At 37.1% G+C, this 13,810-nt stretch overlaps 1 protein-coding gene across 3 annotated transcripts in view; it reads right to left on the bottom strand.

The window, feature by feature from the left end:
• TBL1X (transducin beta like 1 X-linked) overlaps positions 1-13,810 on the bottom strand; it is a 187,247-nt gene that overhangs the window by 100,399 nt on the left and 73,038 nt on the right. Inside the window, exon 1 of one of the 3 annotated variants that reach the window (XM_088160185.1) lies at positions 3,742-3,852. The exons of the other annotated variants lie outside the window; for them this stretch is intronic. The gene's annotated coding sequence lies outside the window, so the exon portion shown is untranslated. Of the gene's footprint in view, positions 1-3,741; positions 3,853-13,810 lie in introns of those variants that run through there. 3 annotated transcript variants of the gene reach the window in all.

Raw genomic sequence — 13,810 nt, 5'->3', positions numbered from 1 at the left:
GTATGCAATTTGCTTACCACCTGAGGCATGCCAACGGCTCAAGGCCAACGGCTGAGCAACCCCAGCCATTCAATAAATGCAATAATAATCGAACTGAATGCACAGCACTGGGGCATTTATTTCTAGTACAATATAGAATTTATACAAAGGACCAAGTGCATCTGTGCACTTAGTGACTGTTATTTAAAAAAAATGACACCATTGAGAAACTTTTGTAACTGTTGTTCTGAAAATACTATCCAATACAAATGAAATGTAGAGGTTTATATACCTTGTTCTAAAACCAGACAATGCTTGTGAAATGACAAAATCATACCCTGGACTGTGGGTCCAGTATCCGTATAAAAATATCCATGCAGACCATATATATCCATTCATCCATGTATAAATATTAAAGGACTGAACAGCACAGGGCAGAAAATCAGCCACTCTAGAGATTTAGCACTCTGTGCTATCCTGATCATGTACCAATTAATTAAAGTCTAGCTGTGAAAGCAACAAAGAATTAATTTAAAATAATTTATTTTTTTCTAACAGCTATACCTCATCTCATTCCGAAGAGATCGTGCACAGACATGGGCTGTGCTAGTTTATTTCGCTGCTCCAGCTTTAATGAGTACAACAATGACATTATTTAGGTTCGTGATCCATTTGCCAGTCACAGTAAAGTTCATCTCTTAAATAAACAGTGAGGCAAGCTGGCTTTAATTTGTACTCACATACCAACAATTGATTTTTCCCATAAACTCACTCTCTTTTCGCTCTGCCTTGTGACTACACAGTCTGATCCGATTTAACCCTGGTGCAGAGAGCTGCCTTCCATCTGCATTCCTAAAACCGCCAAAGAATTAACACAATTGAGAATAAAAGATGTGAAGATCTACTAATGAGGTGGAAAGACTGGGCAATAAACTGTTTTACAAGAAAGCACAGCACTTCTCACATCTTTATTCTGCTCTGATGAATCTTAATCTGTAAGGAGGAACTATTTTTAAAGATTAAGATAATAACAAGAACAACAACAATAATAATAATTTCAAAACATGAGAACAAGCTACTGGATCCTCGTTTCCTATCTTTTCTACCCGACTTCCCCCAAACAAGGGGAAAAAAATTATCCATAATTGAAAGCTTAATAGGAACATAAATAAAGTCAAAACCCTTTAAACATCAGCACACTGGTGTTTTTTCTATTCTTTAGCAATGAAAAATATCACATCCAAGCTCTTTTGTCTTCTTCAAGACAGAAGCATAATGCTCAGGGACAGGCTGCCATTGCTCCCAATGCTGAAGTACAAAATGTTATTAAAAATCCAAACAAGGCTATAGTTACTATCCGATTTAAGAAATCACACTCTATTAAGATGTTTCTTACAGCTCAGTCCAGACAAAATGTAACTCACAATTTTATATTAGAAGATGTGTTATGTTCTAATTTCCAAGTCTTATGATGCATGTTAAAGATTATATATTTCTCACAAAACACAATTCTGCATAATATATGCAATATTTAAAATTACTTTAAATACAAATTTAAAATTAAACAGACTTACTATATGAAGTCAAACATCCACTTTGACCAGTATTTCTTCTTTAACCATGACAAAAGTAACTATCTCATGAAGATTGCATGAATGAAGCACAGAACACAGTGGTATTGTCCAAACCCCAAGAGTCTACAGCTCTGAGACCTCCTCATGGTTCCAGTACTGAGATAAACCAACACATCTTTTAGAGGAACGCTAATGCAGAATAATGCTGCAAATTTGTGGCATGCTTCATTGGCACGTTATGGCACAAAATATCTGTGGTTTTAGGGGTCTATTATTTGTTGAATACAACAGTGTCCTTTATTTTTCTATGTCTTGTTCTAGGCTTGAAAAAGATGCCATCAAATCCTTGTTTTCAACTAAGTCAAAATCCAAAAACATACAAAAATATTTCCACAATATATTGTGGAATATAAAACCATACAAATATACTTTTACAATAAGGTAGCACATTGAACCCATTCATGAGAACTGGGGATTTTCACAAATGTGAAATATTCATGTACATGTAGAGGTGATAGATCTATAAACAAATAACCAGAAAAATGCTCTTGCACACCTTCCTTTTTGAAAATCTGATTTTAGGAATATTGTGCCTCTGGTGAAATGGTGTTCTTTTCATGTGAGTACAATCACTTGGCATTGTGCCTAAGAACATACCCTAAGAATGGAGTTATCTTGAGGACAAGCCCATCACTCACACATTCTCCAAATATTCAGTCCAGATTTCTATTAATTCCTTCAAGCCAGGAGAATTGCTGTGTTATTACTGAACAATTCTTATATTTTGAGGTGAAGTACCAATGACTTATGTTACAGCTGCTGCTGCTCCTGCTGTGCTGTCTTCCACTTTATTGGAGCTGAATAATTAAACACCCTTTAGTCCTTGTGACAGTCCTAAACTCAGCATGGCTGTTAATCAATATCACATAAAAGAGAATCAGGCTTAGGCAACTGTTGCACAAAGCAGGATGGATAAGACAAGATGGAGAGAGACCTTCTCTTTCATACAGAAGACTAATTTTCTATATTTTCAAGTCTTGAGAATAGACAATACATGTACAGATATGGGGGAATCCAAATTAATATCAGAGATTTGTTACACCATAATGGCAATGAACAGTCACTTCCATTCTTTCCTAAATTCCCTTCTTCACATGTTTTTGGGATTGAAAAAAACCTCTCAGCACCAGCATATTTGAAGTACTCAGTTTATAGGGAGAATTTGACTGCATGGAACCAGTTCTGAGCATTCTACCATATGATTGCAGATGGAAATAATAAACAGAAGGCATTTAATAAACACTATCTCAATTCTGCTCAGTGTAAAATATTTAGGAAGACTTATATTTCCAACCGTTTGAGGAATTTTTCTAGACTCTCTAAGAACTGTCCACAAGTTACGTATTTTTTCATTATGTTCTTGCTCTGCAATGAACCAACAGGTTATGAAGATCAACCTTAGGTGGAGAATAACCAACAAAAGATTCACACAAAGGGTTGCAAATTTTCCCCCTGCTTGGTGCTCACCTTTTCCTGGACAAAAGGTGGCACAGCTCTCAAGTCTCTTCCTTTCTGAAGGAAATACACCATTATTGAAGTTAGAAATAACTCCAACTTCCTACCAGGCCAGGAAATGAACTCAAAAGTCAAACAGGTCAATTTCAGGTAGTCAAATAAATTAATTAATAATGATGATGACCATCAAGTCATTGATGTTGAGATGGAAGACTTCATGTACTCTTTACATTCCTCTGCTATGGGTGGCCTCTGATATTTTGTGTTTAAAGACCTGTTATTTTATAAAACACACTAATTCAACTTTAACCCATGCACATTGTAAAAAACTGAGTAATGAGGAATAGTCAGCAATTCAAATGGAAAAAAGCTTACAAAGTAACTGATTATTCTTAATACTATACTTTTTGAAGCGTTTCACTGAAATTCAATTTTGCAAAAAGCAAGAACAGTATTTTCCCTCCAATCCTATTGGTAACATGAAAATAACATGCATGTTTCAGATCTAATTTATTACTTATTTCATTTTTTTTCTGTCTCACCAAGATTTGCTTCAAGCTTTAGTAACTGTGCTTCAGTTAGCACCTCTCTCAAAACGATCCACGAAACGTATATTCCACACAGTCCACGTACATGAATGATGAAAAGAACAGCAAAACAGCCTCCAACCAACCTGGGCTTTTCCAGCTTCTCCAGTGCCTCGAGGAAGGCTGGCCAGCCTGTGGCTCGCAGGGCAGCGATGCTGCTGAGCCAGCCGGGGACAGCAGCAGGGAATGCCCAGGGTCACCCACCCATCCCTTCTCAAGGGCTTGCTGCTCTTATCTTCCCCTCCCAGAGCTCGCCCACTTCGATTCAGCCAACACCCTACATGTTTTGTGGATCTTGGCCAAAATATCCTGGAGCTGCACAGCCACTTACAACACTGATATTTTCGTTATTCTTTTCAGTGTTTCTTAGTACACACTAATTACCCTACAATGAAATACAATCTTTACGCCAGGTCAATACTGCAACTTGCTTACCATGAAGCTGTGTCACATACACACCTAAGGAAGAATGTGTGCCAACCTACATTTACTATTCTTACACATCATTTAGCTGGAAAATAATGAATGACCCCTTCTTATATATAGGGCCATAATTTTTTTAAAATGGAAATTAAACTTCAATTAAAATGGGAAAAAAGAGAAAAATCCAAGTTTTAAACACAATAGGATCTTTTCAAACAGTGTTTTACCAGTTAATAAAGGTTTATGTAAAACACACATGACCCTGTAAACAGTTGAACATTTTGAATCAATTCAATACATACAAAAGAAATTATCTGTAATTAGAGAAACTGAGTATTTCTGGTCCCTATGCCCTCCAAGATTTCAAAACCAGCAGATCTCAGCCCTTCTTTCTTGGTTTTCTAGTGAAATTACTAACCGGGAGAAAGCAGGGGCTTTCCTGACTAGTAATCTCCCAAGCAGTTTCTCATCTTTAAGCTATTTGCTAAATTGATAAGCAGAAATGAAGAAAACCTGCTGGAAAGGTTACATTTGCCAGATGGGGGTTTACTGCCTTGGCGAGATCCAGGTACACAGTTAAGTCTTCTCACAATTGAGCTGATGACATTCTCTAAAACTCCAGCAGCAAATAGAGAGTACTACTTTCACTAGATTAATGCAAATAATAATTCATTAGTTAGTAGGTCCCAATTTATAGTTCATGATTTCGTATTTCACATTACATGAAAAAAAAAACCCTCCCAGTTTCCAGGGTTCCAACAAGTTTGGTTTCTATTGAACATTCAAATATTTTGTTTTTAAGCTGTTCATACTGAGCTGTGATTCAGCAGAATCTCCTCCTGATGCAGCAACTGCATGGAGTGGAAGCCCTGTGTCAAGCAGTACTGCTGGACTTGCAGAACACTGATTAAAATGCATGTCTTAAAAAATGGAGTGGTAAGCACAGCTATAAAGAAAGGCTCCAGAGAAATCCAAGCAAAAGACTAAAGACAAAGATCCAGAAATAAATGTATAGCTCAGTTCCTGATATAGTTTGCATTACCAAACTAATCTCTCCCTCTGTAGGGTCACCAAGTGTCCTTCTATTTGTAATTTAAACTGAAGCCAAAACCAAATATATACTGAAGTAATACTTAAAGTGTACAAGTATATATGCAATTGATTTTCTATGAAGACTTTAAGAGATGCCTAAATCCACAGTAATTTTTGGAAAATATGTTTAACAGAAATACCAATGCTTGCTTAAATATGGATCTCCCCTAAAATGCATTTATTTAACCCAACTGGCCATGATGTCTAACAATTTAGCTGAGTGTACAAAGAGCTTCCATCAAAACAGACTGCCACAGAGACCAGTTTGTTAAAGAGAAATCTTCATCACTCCAAACAAGTTTTCCTCTGAAAACTTCCTCTTTTCTGTATTACAGACGCTCTCTCTGGGATGGAAAACTGCATGAGATGAACCTTCCTTTAATTAGGGTAGATCACTACTCCACAAATCAACAAATACATAACACCAGTGTGACCAAGTCTTTGTCTTGGAGGTCTATTTGTTTGCCCCCAGATTTCACTAGAATTCAGCTGCCTTAATCCCCCATATGCTACTCACCCTCTCATTTCACTGCATGCCAATTCTTCACACTAAAAGGCAGTCTATATATGTATGGAAGTTTTTTGTAATTATGTCTCCAACTTACCAGCTGTCAAAATCTACTTGACATTTATAATAGTGTCTGCAGAGTAACCTATCTTTATTCCAATATTTTCCTCTATGAGCTGCCCTTGCTCTTAGTTTATAAATTCACTTTCCCTGCATACACATCATATAAAGGTTATCTTTTTTTGTTTACAATTATACTATGGCTATGAATATGAAATTAGAAATAGAGAAACAGTACATCTTTTATGATGAGAATGAATTGCATAATATGCACTGAACATCTTCATTTTGATAGACAGAAGGCGTATTCTTCCGTTGCTGTTCAGGCATTCAAACACCACTTTGGACTTTAGGAAAAAAACCTAAACTAAGTTTTTGGAGAAGATCTGCTATATACCACTGCTATAAAGTAAAAGCTATATCAAGAAACCAACAGCCAGCTTAAACCCCAAAGGTTTTCATGTTTTGCATTTAAGCTTGGATGATAACTTTGCTCTTTTCCTTTACTGCAGCTCTCAACAATGAGCGGCCTCAAGAGATGAAGATCACTTCTTAATCTGAAAATCATATGGAAAGAATCAACTGCCTTTAAAAAAGTTATAAATGTCTGGACAAACTTTTCCCAGATTTTCCTTCTTCAGTTACTTAATGAACATATGGCTATTTATAATGTAAGTTACACTTGTAGTATTTCAAAAATTAGTTATACACATGCCTGGAGCTACTCAGCCCCTCCCTACTGACCTCACTCAATACCCTTCGAGCATTGTTTGCTTTGGCATGTGAACCCATGTTCTTATTTATATGTCTTCTCTCTGCTTTAAAAATTTTACTTTAGTTTTCTTCTCTTATCAAGTACCTTATAGCAAGTTATTTTAATTTCAGAAAGATGATAACATCTGAGATCAGCTATAACAAATAAAAACCTTGGTCAGAAGGCATAGCTGATTAAAACTACATTAAAAATGAATGCAAGCTCAGTTATATTTTAAACTAAGTATCTGAGCGACAGAAAGGAGTAATTATTTAGGTTAGTGAGATGCAGCAGAAGCTAATAGTTGGGCTGATGTCTATTTGACAGGTACAATGCAGACATGTGTCCAAGGGCAGCTCCTTTCCATCTTGGGAGACAGGCACTTCTGGGGCGTGATACCCCTGATGGGTGAGCCTGCCCAGAGGAGACAGGTCATGTGCTGGGAGCACCTAAGCCTGCATCAGGGATGGCTCCAAAGTAGCCAGACACCTCTGTTACCTGACATCTATGTAAAAAGTTAGGTGAGATGATCCCACACAAAAGAACCAATGTTCTAGACTAGAAATACACGCTTCCAAGTTCTTTTTTTCACGGATGTATGTATGTGTGTGTGTGTATATGTGTTTTGTCAGGGTTTTTTTCAAAGAAAAGGAGTTAGGCAGCATTGCCCTGAAAATCCAAATTCAATAAACATCTTCCATGTTTATACTGTTTATTTATCTATGGGGTTTAATCTAACTTTTCATATAAATACACTGATTTGTTCAAAATTTGTTCCTGTTCAATATATTTAATCGCATCCATTGTATCACATAATAAATGGCAAAATGACAGGTTGTTTTTTTTTTAACAACCTACAGAAACAGCAGATGTAAAATGTGTATCAGAAGACAGAAGGTTTTTTCATTCAACACCTAGCACATCCTCAAGTACTCTAGTATACTGGTTTTTCTACTTTTGAATTCAATTCTTCAGTAAAGAAACCAAAAGAAACCACTGACAGAAACATGAATGGTGCATATAACCATGGCTTCAACTGAAAAAGAAGCGGCTCATTTTTTACACTTCTTACAGTATATGGAATTAATTTTTGTTTTGGGTGCTTCTATTTACTTTTAACTGCATTTTACACCTCATTTGGGGAATTCATGGAGCTCTGTCCTTGACTCTCTTATTCTCCATGAAATAGGGAATCTCATTCAAAACTGATTTTAATTATCAGTTATGGAAAGATACTCTGTGCTTCAGACTTGCCTCTTCTATACTGAAGACCTGAATCCTTATCCATTTCTAATGTAATTATTCTCCAGAATTATTCTGAACACTCTTTCTCCCTTTGCTCTGCATCCGTTCTTGCTATACTACTTCTATGCTTAACTACTGTCAACTTCACAGTCATCTTGTTTTTCACACACTTGCAACCCTTGATAACATTACCTTAACCTATACATTTGGAAAAATCTCCAAATTTATGTATGCAACTTAAATTTTCTATAGAACCACAGAATAGCCTGGGTTGGAGGAGGTCTTCAAGATCATCTTGTTCCAAACCCCCTGCCGTGGACAGGGACACTTCCCACTACATCACGTTGTTCAAGGCCTTTCAGGAATGGCTGAATCCACATCTTCTCTGGACAACCTGTTCCAGGGTCTAATTTTTCTTTTTCTTTTTTTTTAAGTTCTTTCGAGCCCTTCTCAACCTTTTTTATCTGATTTCCATCAGTTAGTGCCCTTGTTTACTTACTACATTTCCAAATGGTAATCTGCACATTCTTTTCATGCTTTCTCTTCTATTGGGAAAATGTTTCCTATAAACATCCATGAAGCTACTTCACATTCTTCAGAACTTTAGAAAAGTTGAATGCTTTCTATTAAAAATATTGCTTTGTTAAGAAAACCAAAATATGATATTCTAATGAGAAAAAAATAACTTCTTAAATTCCAACAGAACTTAGAGATGTTTTATGCCTTCAGACATGCCTTCAAAAATGCATGGGAAGAATGGCTATAGTTAAGGGACTCCAGTCACTTGTCAGTGAATCTGTTCAGCCTACCAGTGTTATTCCAGATTCACATCTTGCAAATTCATTCAGGATTTGAAAGTCAAACAGACTTACTCTGTTATGTCTAACCAAAGTAATCAAGACTTTCCACATAAAATTTTTTGTCACCGCACCTGTTTTAATTCCATCAACATTACAGAGACAGCCAGGATATGGTTTGGCTCTATACTTGGAATTTAATTAATGATCTAGTTGGTGTCTAATTCAGAAAACAGTTTAATTTACAATTCCATAAGCACTTCTGCATGAATTAAAAAGCAGCAGACAGGAACTCTGCATTAAAATATAAGGGAAGTGGGGATATGATCCACAGAATAAGATTTGAACAAATTAATCTAGAGTACAGGCTTTCAGTTTTGTAAAATAAAATTTGCAGTCTTTAACTTTTCGTACTGCATGTCTACCTGAACACAACATGATTCCTTGCTTGTTCATACTGTGCTTGATTTTACTGTATGTTGTTAAAACAGCAAAACCTGTAATTGTCTCAAAGTTTTATGTTTTATGGCATCATGAATCTCTTTGAAAGCCTTCACAAGCCCCCGAGCTGCTGAAATCAGATTACACTACTCTTGGTTATTTCACATGTGCACAAACTCACTACCACCAAGGAAGGAATTTCAAGGTGTGGTTCACAAAGCTCTCCAAACAAAAAGTTCTTCTGACAGATGTTTTGTGTTTTTATGTGTTTTCCTAAGAAAAGCTACAGGTTTGAAAGCTAACACAGGCAGCCACGAGCCTTGGGTGGAATTTCTACAAACCCATGTGTGACTTGGTAAGAAAGCTTTTGATCATGACCATTGCAAAAGACAATAGCTTGTCTTTTTGTCCTCTGCTATTCCTCAAAATTAAGGTCAGCTAACCAATCCTCCTCTAAAAAACAAAATAAAAACCCCAAACAAACAAACAAACAAAAAGGGACAAGGAACCAGGTCCCTATGCATTTTATTTAGGTAAGCTTCTGCAATGCTTTTATTAGGTCACAAGGCACACATCAAAGCCAGCTTTTAACTATGCTTCTATAAGCTCTTTTGCCTTATTCTCAAATTCACCACTTATTTAGAAGAAACTGGAGAAAAAGCTAAGAGCAAGGTTGGAATGACACCTCAGGTAATACATTTAAACATGAAATATCCCCAAAATCACAAAGGATTAAGCAGACTTTCCTAATGAAGTTACTTAGTTTCCTCTCTCCTCACAAGAATTAGGAGTTTTTCCCTTCCCCCCCTCCAATTTTTTTCCTTCTCCCAAATCCAGGCAGAAAGGATTAAACACTACAAAGGTGCATTATTTCTTCTACTCTTTCCTTGTCATACATACTGGTTTATTTGTAAGGTAAGTGTATAAATCAATTGGTTTTTGTCTTCCTAAAATACAGTGGTCAAGATGGAGAAATAAATCCATTGAGAAGACTGACAATAAATTGAATAATTAATAAGTGTTCTGGACATCATTAAATACAAAAGCATATGACAAGATCATCATATTGTCATAACTGTAACCCAGACAGGGCTTGTGCACGGGCAGGAGCTGTTGGACTGGGGGGAGATTTTGATATACTGGGGTTCAGTTATGAAGATTACACAATGAGGAGAAGAATTGGGACACACACATACACATACACTCCCCCTCCTCCTGGGATACTTATTCTGAGTTTTAAATAGATCACTCAGAATTTACACATATGGAGACATGATAATTTAATGTGGGAAATTCTGCTTTAATTGAAATTAGCCCCTTCTTAATTTAGAAGATGATTTCTAACATGTGAGCTTAAACTTTTCTCTTAGAACCAGGCTGTTTCTTATTTTCAGTTAAAACAAATAGTTTATTCCGTAACTTTACTTAAAATAATTTCTTTCCTCTCCTAAGAAAGTGTGCACCATATTTTCAGTTCATGTATAAGATTTTGGGTGACCGAATTGTAACAGATTTTAACACATGTAAATCAAAGCTTTTTATGCACTGCAGTGTATCTAATAATATGATATATGACAAACATTTATAAAATATAAGAAAAATCACCAATTTATATCCTATATGGCCAACCAGTGGTTTCTTAATGGTACTAAGAGAAAAAGATAACAAAGCAAAGGTGTATCAAAACCACTGAAGCACTGAACATAGCAATTGCTGTGGCCATATTGAAAAAGGGAGCATCCAGAATTGATAAAATTTTGTATTTTCCTGCTCTGCCTCCAGCCCCAGTAAAACCTGCACACATGTCAGACTCCTTCATTCTGGAAAGATAAGAGTAGAAATTAAACAGTATCTCTTATCTACATGCTGTGAATTCACTAAAAAAGACTATCAGGCTCCCTTTGAAAAGCTGGGGGAAAAGTTCCAGAACCCAAACTTTTCTCAGGTTGAAATGGACTTGGTACTTTGTCCTGTTAATTCCTCACTGGTCACTAACACCTGCTTCAACTGAGAGATGAGAAATGTCTGAAATGATGTCATTTAACCCTGGTATTAACAGACTACAACAGCACTGGTTAACACCTCACACCAGTTTGGGGCCATATTGTTTTGTTTATTTTGATAAAGACAAGCACATGCACACAAGAGCTTCCCCAGCCCAGCACCACTTCAAAACAATAATGATGACAAAAAACCACAAGAAGAACCAAAGATTACAAAAAGACAAACACTGTAACAAAGTGCCAATCAGTCTTATCCTTCAACAAAGCAAAACCTTAATCAAATAATAAATAAGAAACCTAATATCTCCTTCTGCCTTAAATCCTTCCCCATTCCTTGCCAACCCCCACTACCCTTGAAAACCAGATGGCCTCGGCAATATGCCCTGAAGGTCAACAGATGCACCATGTCTTTGGATGAAGAAAAGGTATATAATGTCTTTAATAATATTTCCAGATGATAAAACTAGAAAACACAAGATGAAAAAAAAGCACAAAAAAATCCACAGCAAGGAAACAAAGTTACTGTGTTAAAATATTCAAGACACCAATGAAAATAAAAGGGAAGTAGTGAACTCTTATTAATGCTATGAATAATAAATATCAAGTGAAAAGAAGATTGATGTAAAAAAAAAGTGGTGTAAGAAATTACATGTAGAAAGGATACTAGATAACTTTGGGGACTGGTAATGGATACGGCTGCTTATTTGTCATGGCTGTCAAAAGTTATGAATTTCAAGATTTCCGTGCTTTTATAAAATGTGCCCCTGTCTTTTGGCTTCATAGGAAATTGTGTCAGTGGGTGAGTAGATGCACGTGTTCATAGGTGAATAAACAGGTGAACAATTTAGCCTGGAGTGGGTTGGCTGAGGCTGCATTCAATTCCAGCAAAGTATGCCTGGACAGACTCAAATGAATTTCAGATTAAGCTATTCCAGATTTCCACTGGCAAATCTGAGGTCCAAACCAAGGTCGGTGAGGCTTAATGCGAAAACTGATTCTAGTGACATTATTCTGCCTGTTGCTTTCTCTGTTCAGCTACTTCCAGATCAAATTTGTCCAATTTAACAATAAAAACAATTTTTAAACTGCCAACTTTATCAGAAAGCCAGGCAAATACCTTTCCTCAGAACATCCATGACAATGTGTTTCATCCTGCTCTCTATCACAACAAGGAAATCATAAGTGCATGATTAGTGCATGAGTACAATTGTGATTATCACTGACAGTAGTATGGCTCCCTATGTTGGATCCCAAGACAGAACTGCATTTGAAGGCTTAATAACTGAGGTTCTATAACTTACTACCTGTGAAAAGAGAGAGGTGTATTTATATAGATATTCTAGCCTCATAGCACATAAAAAGTAACACAAATTAACTCAGCACACTTTCCTGAACATGAAATAACTTTTTAGCCCCATGTAATGTGTTCCTGTAGAAGATAAAGGGCTGATGTTTATTGTATGTCTCAGGCACCGATAGCTGTGGAGCCAGCCAAGGACTGGTGTGATAACAACCAAGGATTGTTGGCAATAACATAGCGAGAAGGAATAGGATGTGGCTGGAGAAGGGGGCCATACAGAGGTAGGGCAGCACCTTCCTGAGAGAAATGTCCTTGTTCTGGCTTGAGGACATAAACACAACATAGTACAGTGCAAGCACAGGGATGAGGTTGAGAAGAAGGCACGGACAGTAGTGGGGGATCAAGACTGCCAAAAGACCTCTGAAGCCCTCTCACACATTTCCAGAAAGGTCTATAAGAACAAATTGCACATGATAGCTAATTTGCATAGAAAATTAGAAACTTATCTCCAGAGTGGGGAATCCTATCATTAAAAAGGCACCCAACAAAGCCTAAGGACATATGCAGCCCAGGATCCTGGCCACACCATTAGCTGGATCAATGCTGGAACCAGGACTGGTGATATCTCTATTCCTTCTTTACATCCCATGTTTCTCTCTCCCCCTCTTTAATTCATCTCTGTCACTCTCACTTCCCTTGTGCCCTAACCCTTTATCCATATTCACTGCCACACATTTATACTTGGAGAGAAGGGACTAATGAACACTGATTTCCATGCCAGGTGTGTCATTCACTGAAACAGCTTTGTCAGCTTTTGTGGAGACTGATGTCTGTCATTCCTTTTGACCACCAAGCATCTACTTGGTGCTCCCTTCTTCGGTGTTCCTTCTTAAGGGTGAGACACCACAGTCCTTAGTTTAAAACTATGACCCAGAAAAAAAACCCAGTTCAGGTTTATTTCCTCATGGATTCAGAACTAAGAGAAGTACCAAACAACCAAACCTCTCCCAAGTGTATGCATTAAAGCACCTGAGTAGCTACATTGTAAGAAAAGCAGCCTATTTTTACTTAGATTTACAATGCCTTTTGACATAAAGCTTTTTGAACTTGTACACAAACACTGTCATAAAGCCTAGTTCCACCTGAAGCTACAACCATATGAATCAAAAAGCCTTCAGCTATCTGCTACTAAACAGCACCAGGCACATGTGGATATGCCACTAGAGCCAAAAGGTTTTGAGAGCCTTTAACCATGGAGAGGTATCAGCTGTGCAGAGTAGTTACCACCAAAGCAAGTGATGGAGATAGATGGTACTTCACTGGTAAAACAGGCAAGGACAAATAACATACCCACTTCAGCTTAAAGTTGGGTGGCCAGAGTTTAAAAGTAGGTCTGGCCTTCAGCTCTGAGGACCTGTGTCCATTAGAAAGCTGCTTCTGGCCCAGCAGAGATGCCACTCACACAAGTAGGAAGTGTTGCTTCACCATTATGAACCCACTGTCTTCCCAAACACCACTAAGCACCAAAGCAG

Source organism: Sturnus vulgaris, chromosome 2 (assembly GCF_052056855.1).
Source record: "Sturnus vulgaris isolate bStuVul1 chromosome 2, bStuVul1.hap1, whole genome shotgun sequence".
Taxonomy (NCBI): domain Eukaryota; kingdom Metazoa; phylum Chordata; class Aves; order Passeriformes; family Sturnidae; genus Sturnus; species Sturnus vulgaris.
This window is presented reverse-complemented; position numbering and strand designations above follow the sequence as displayed.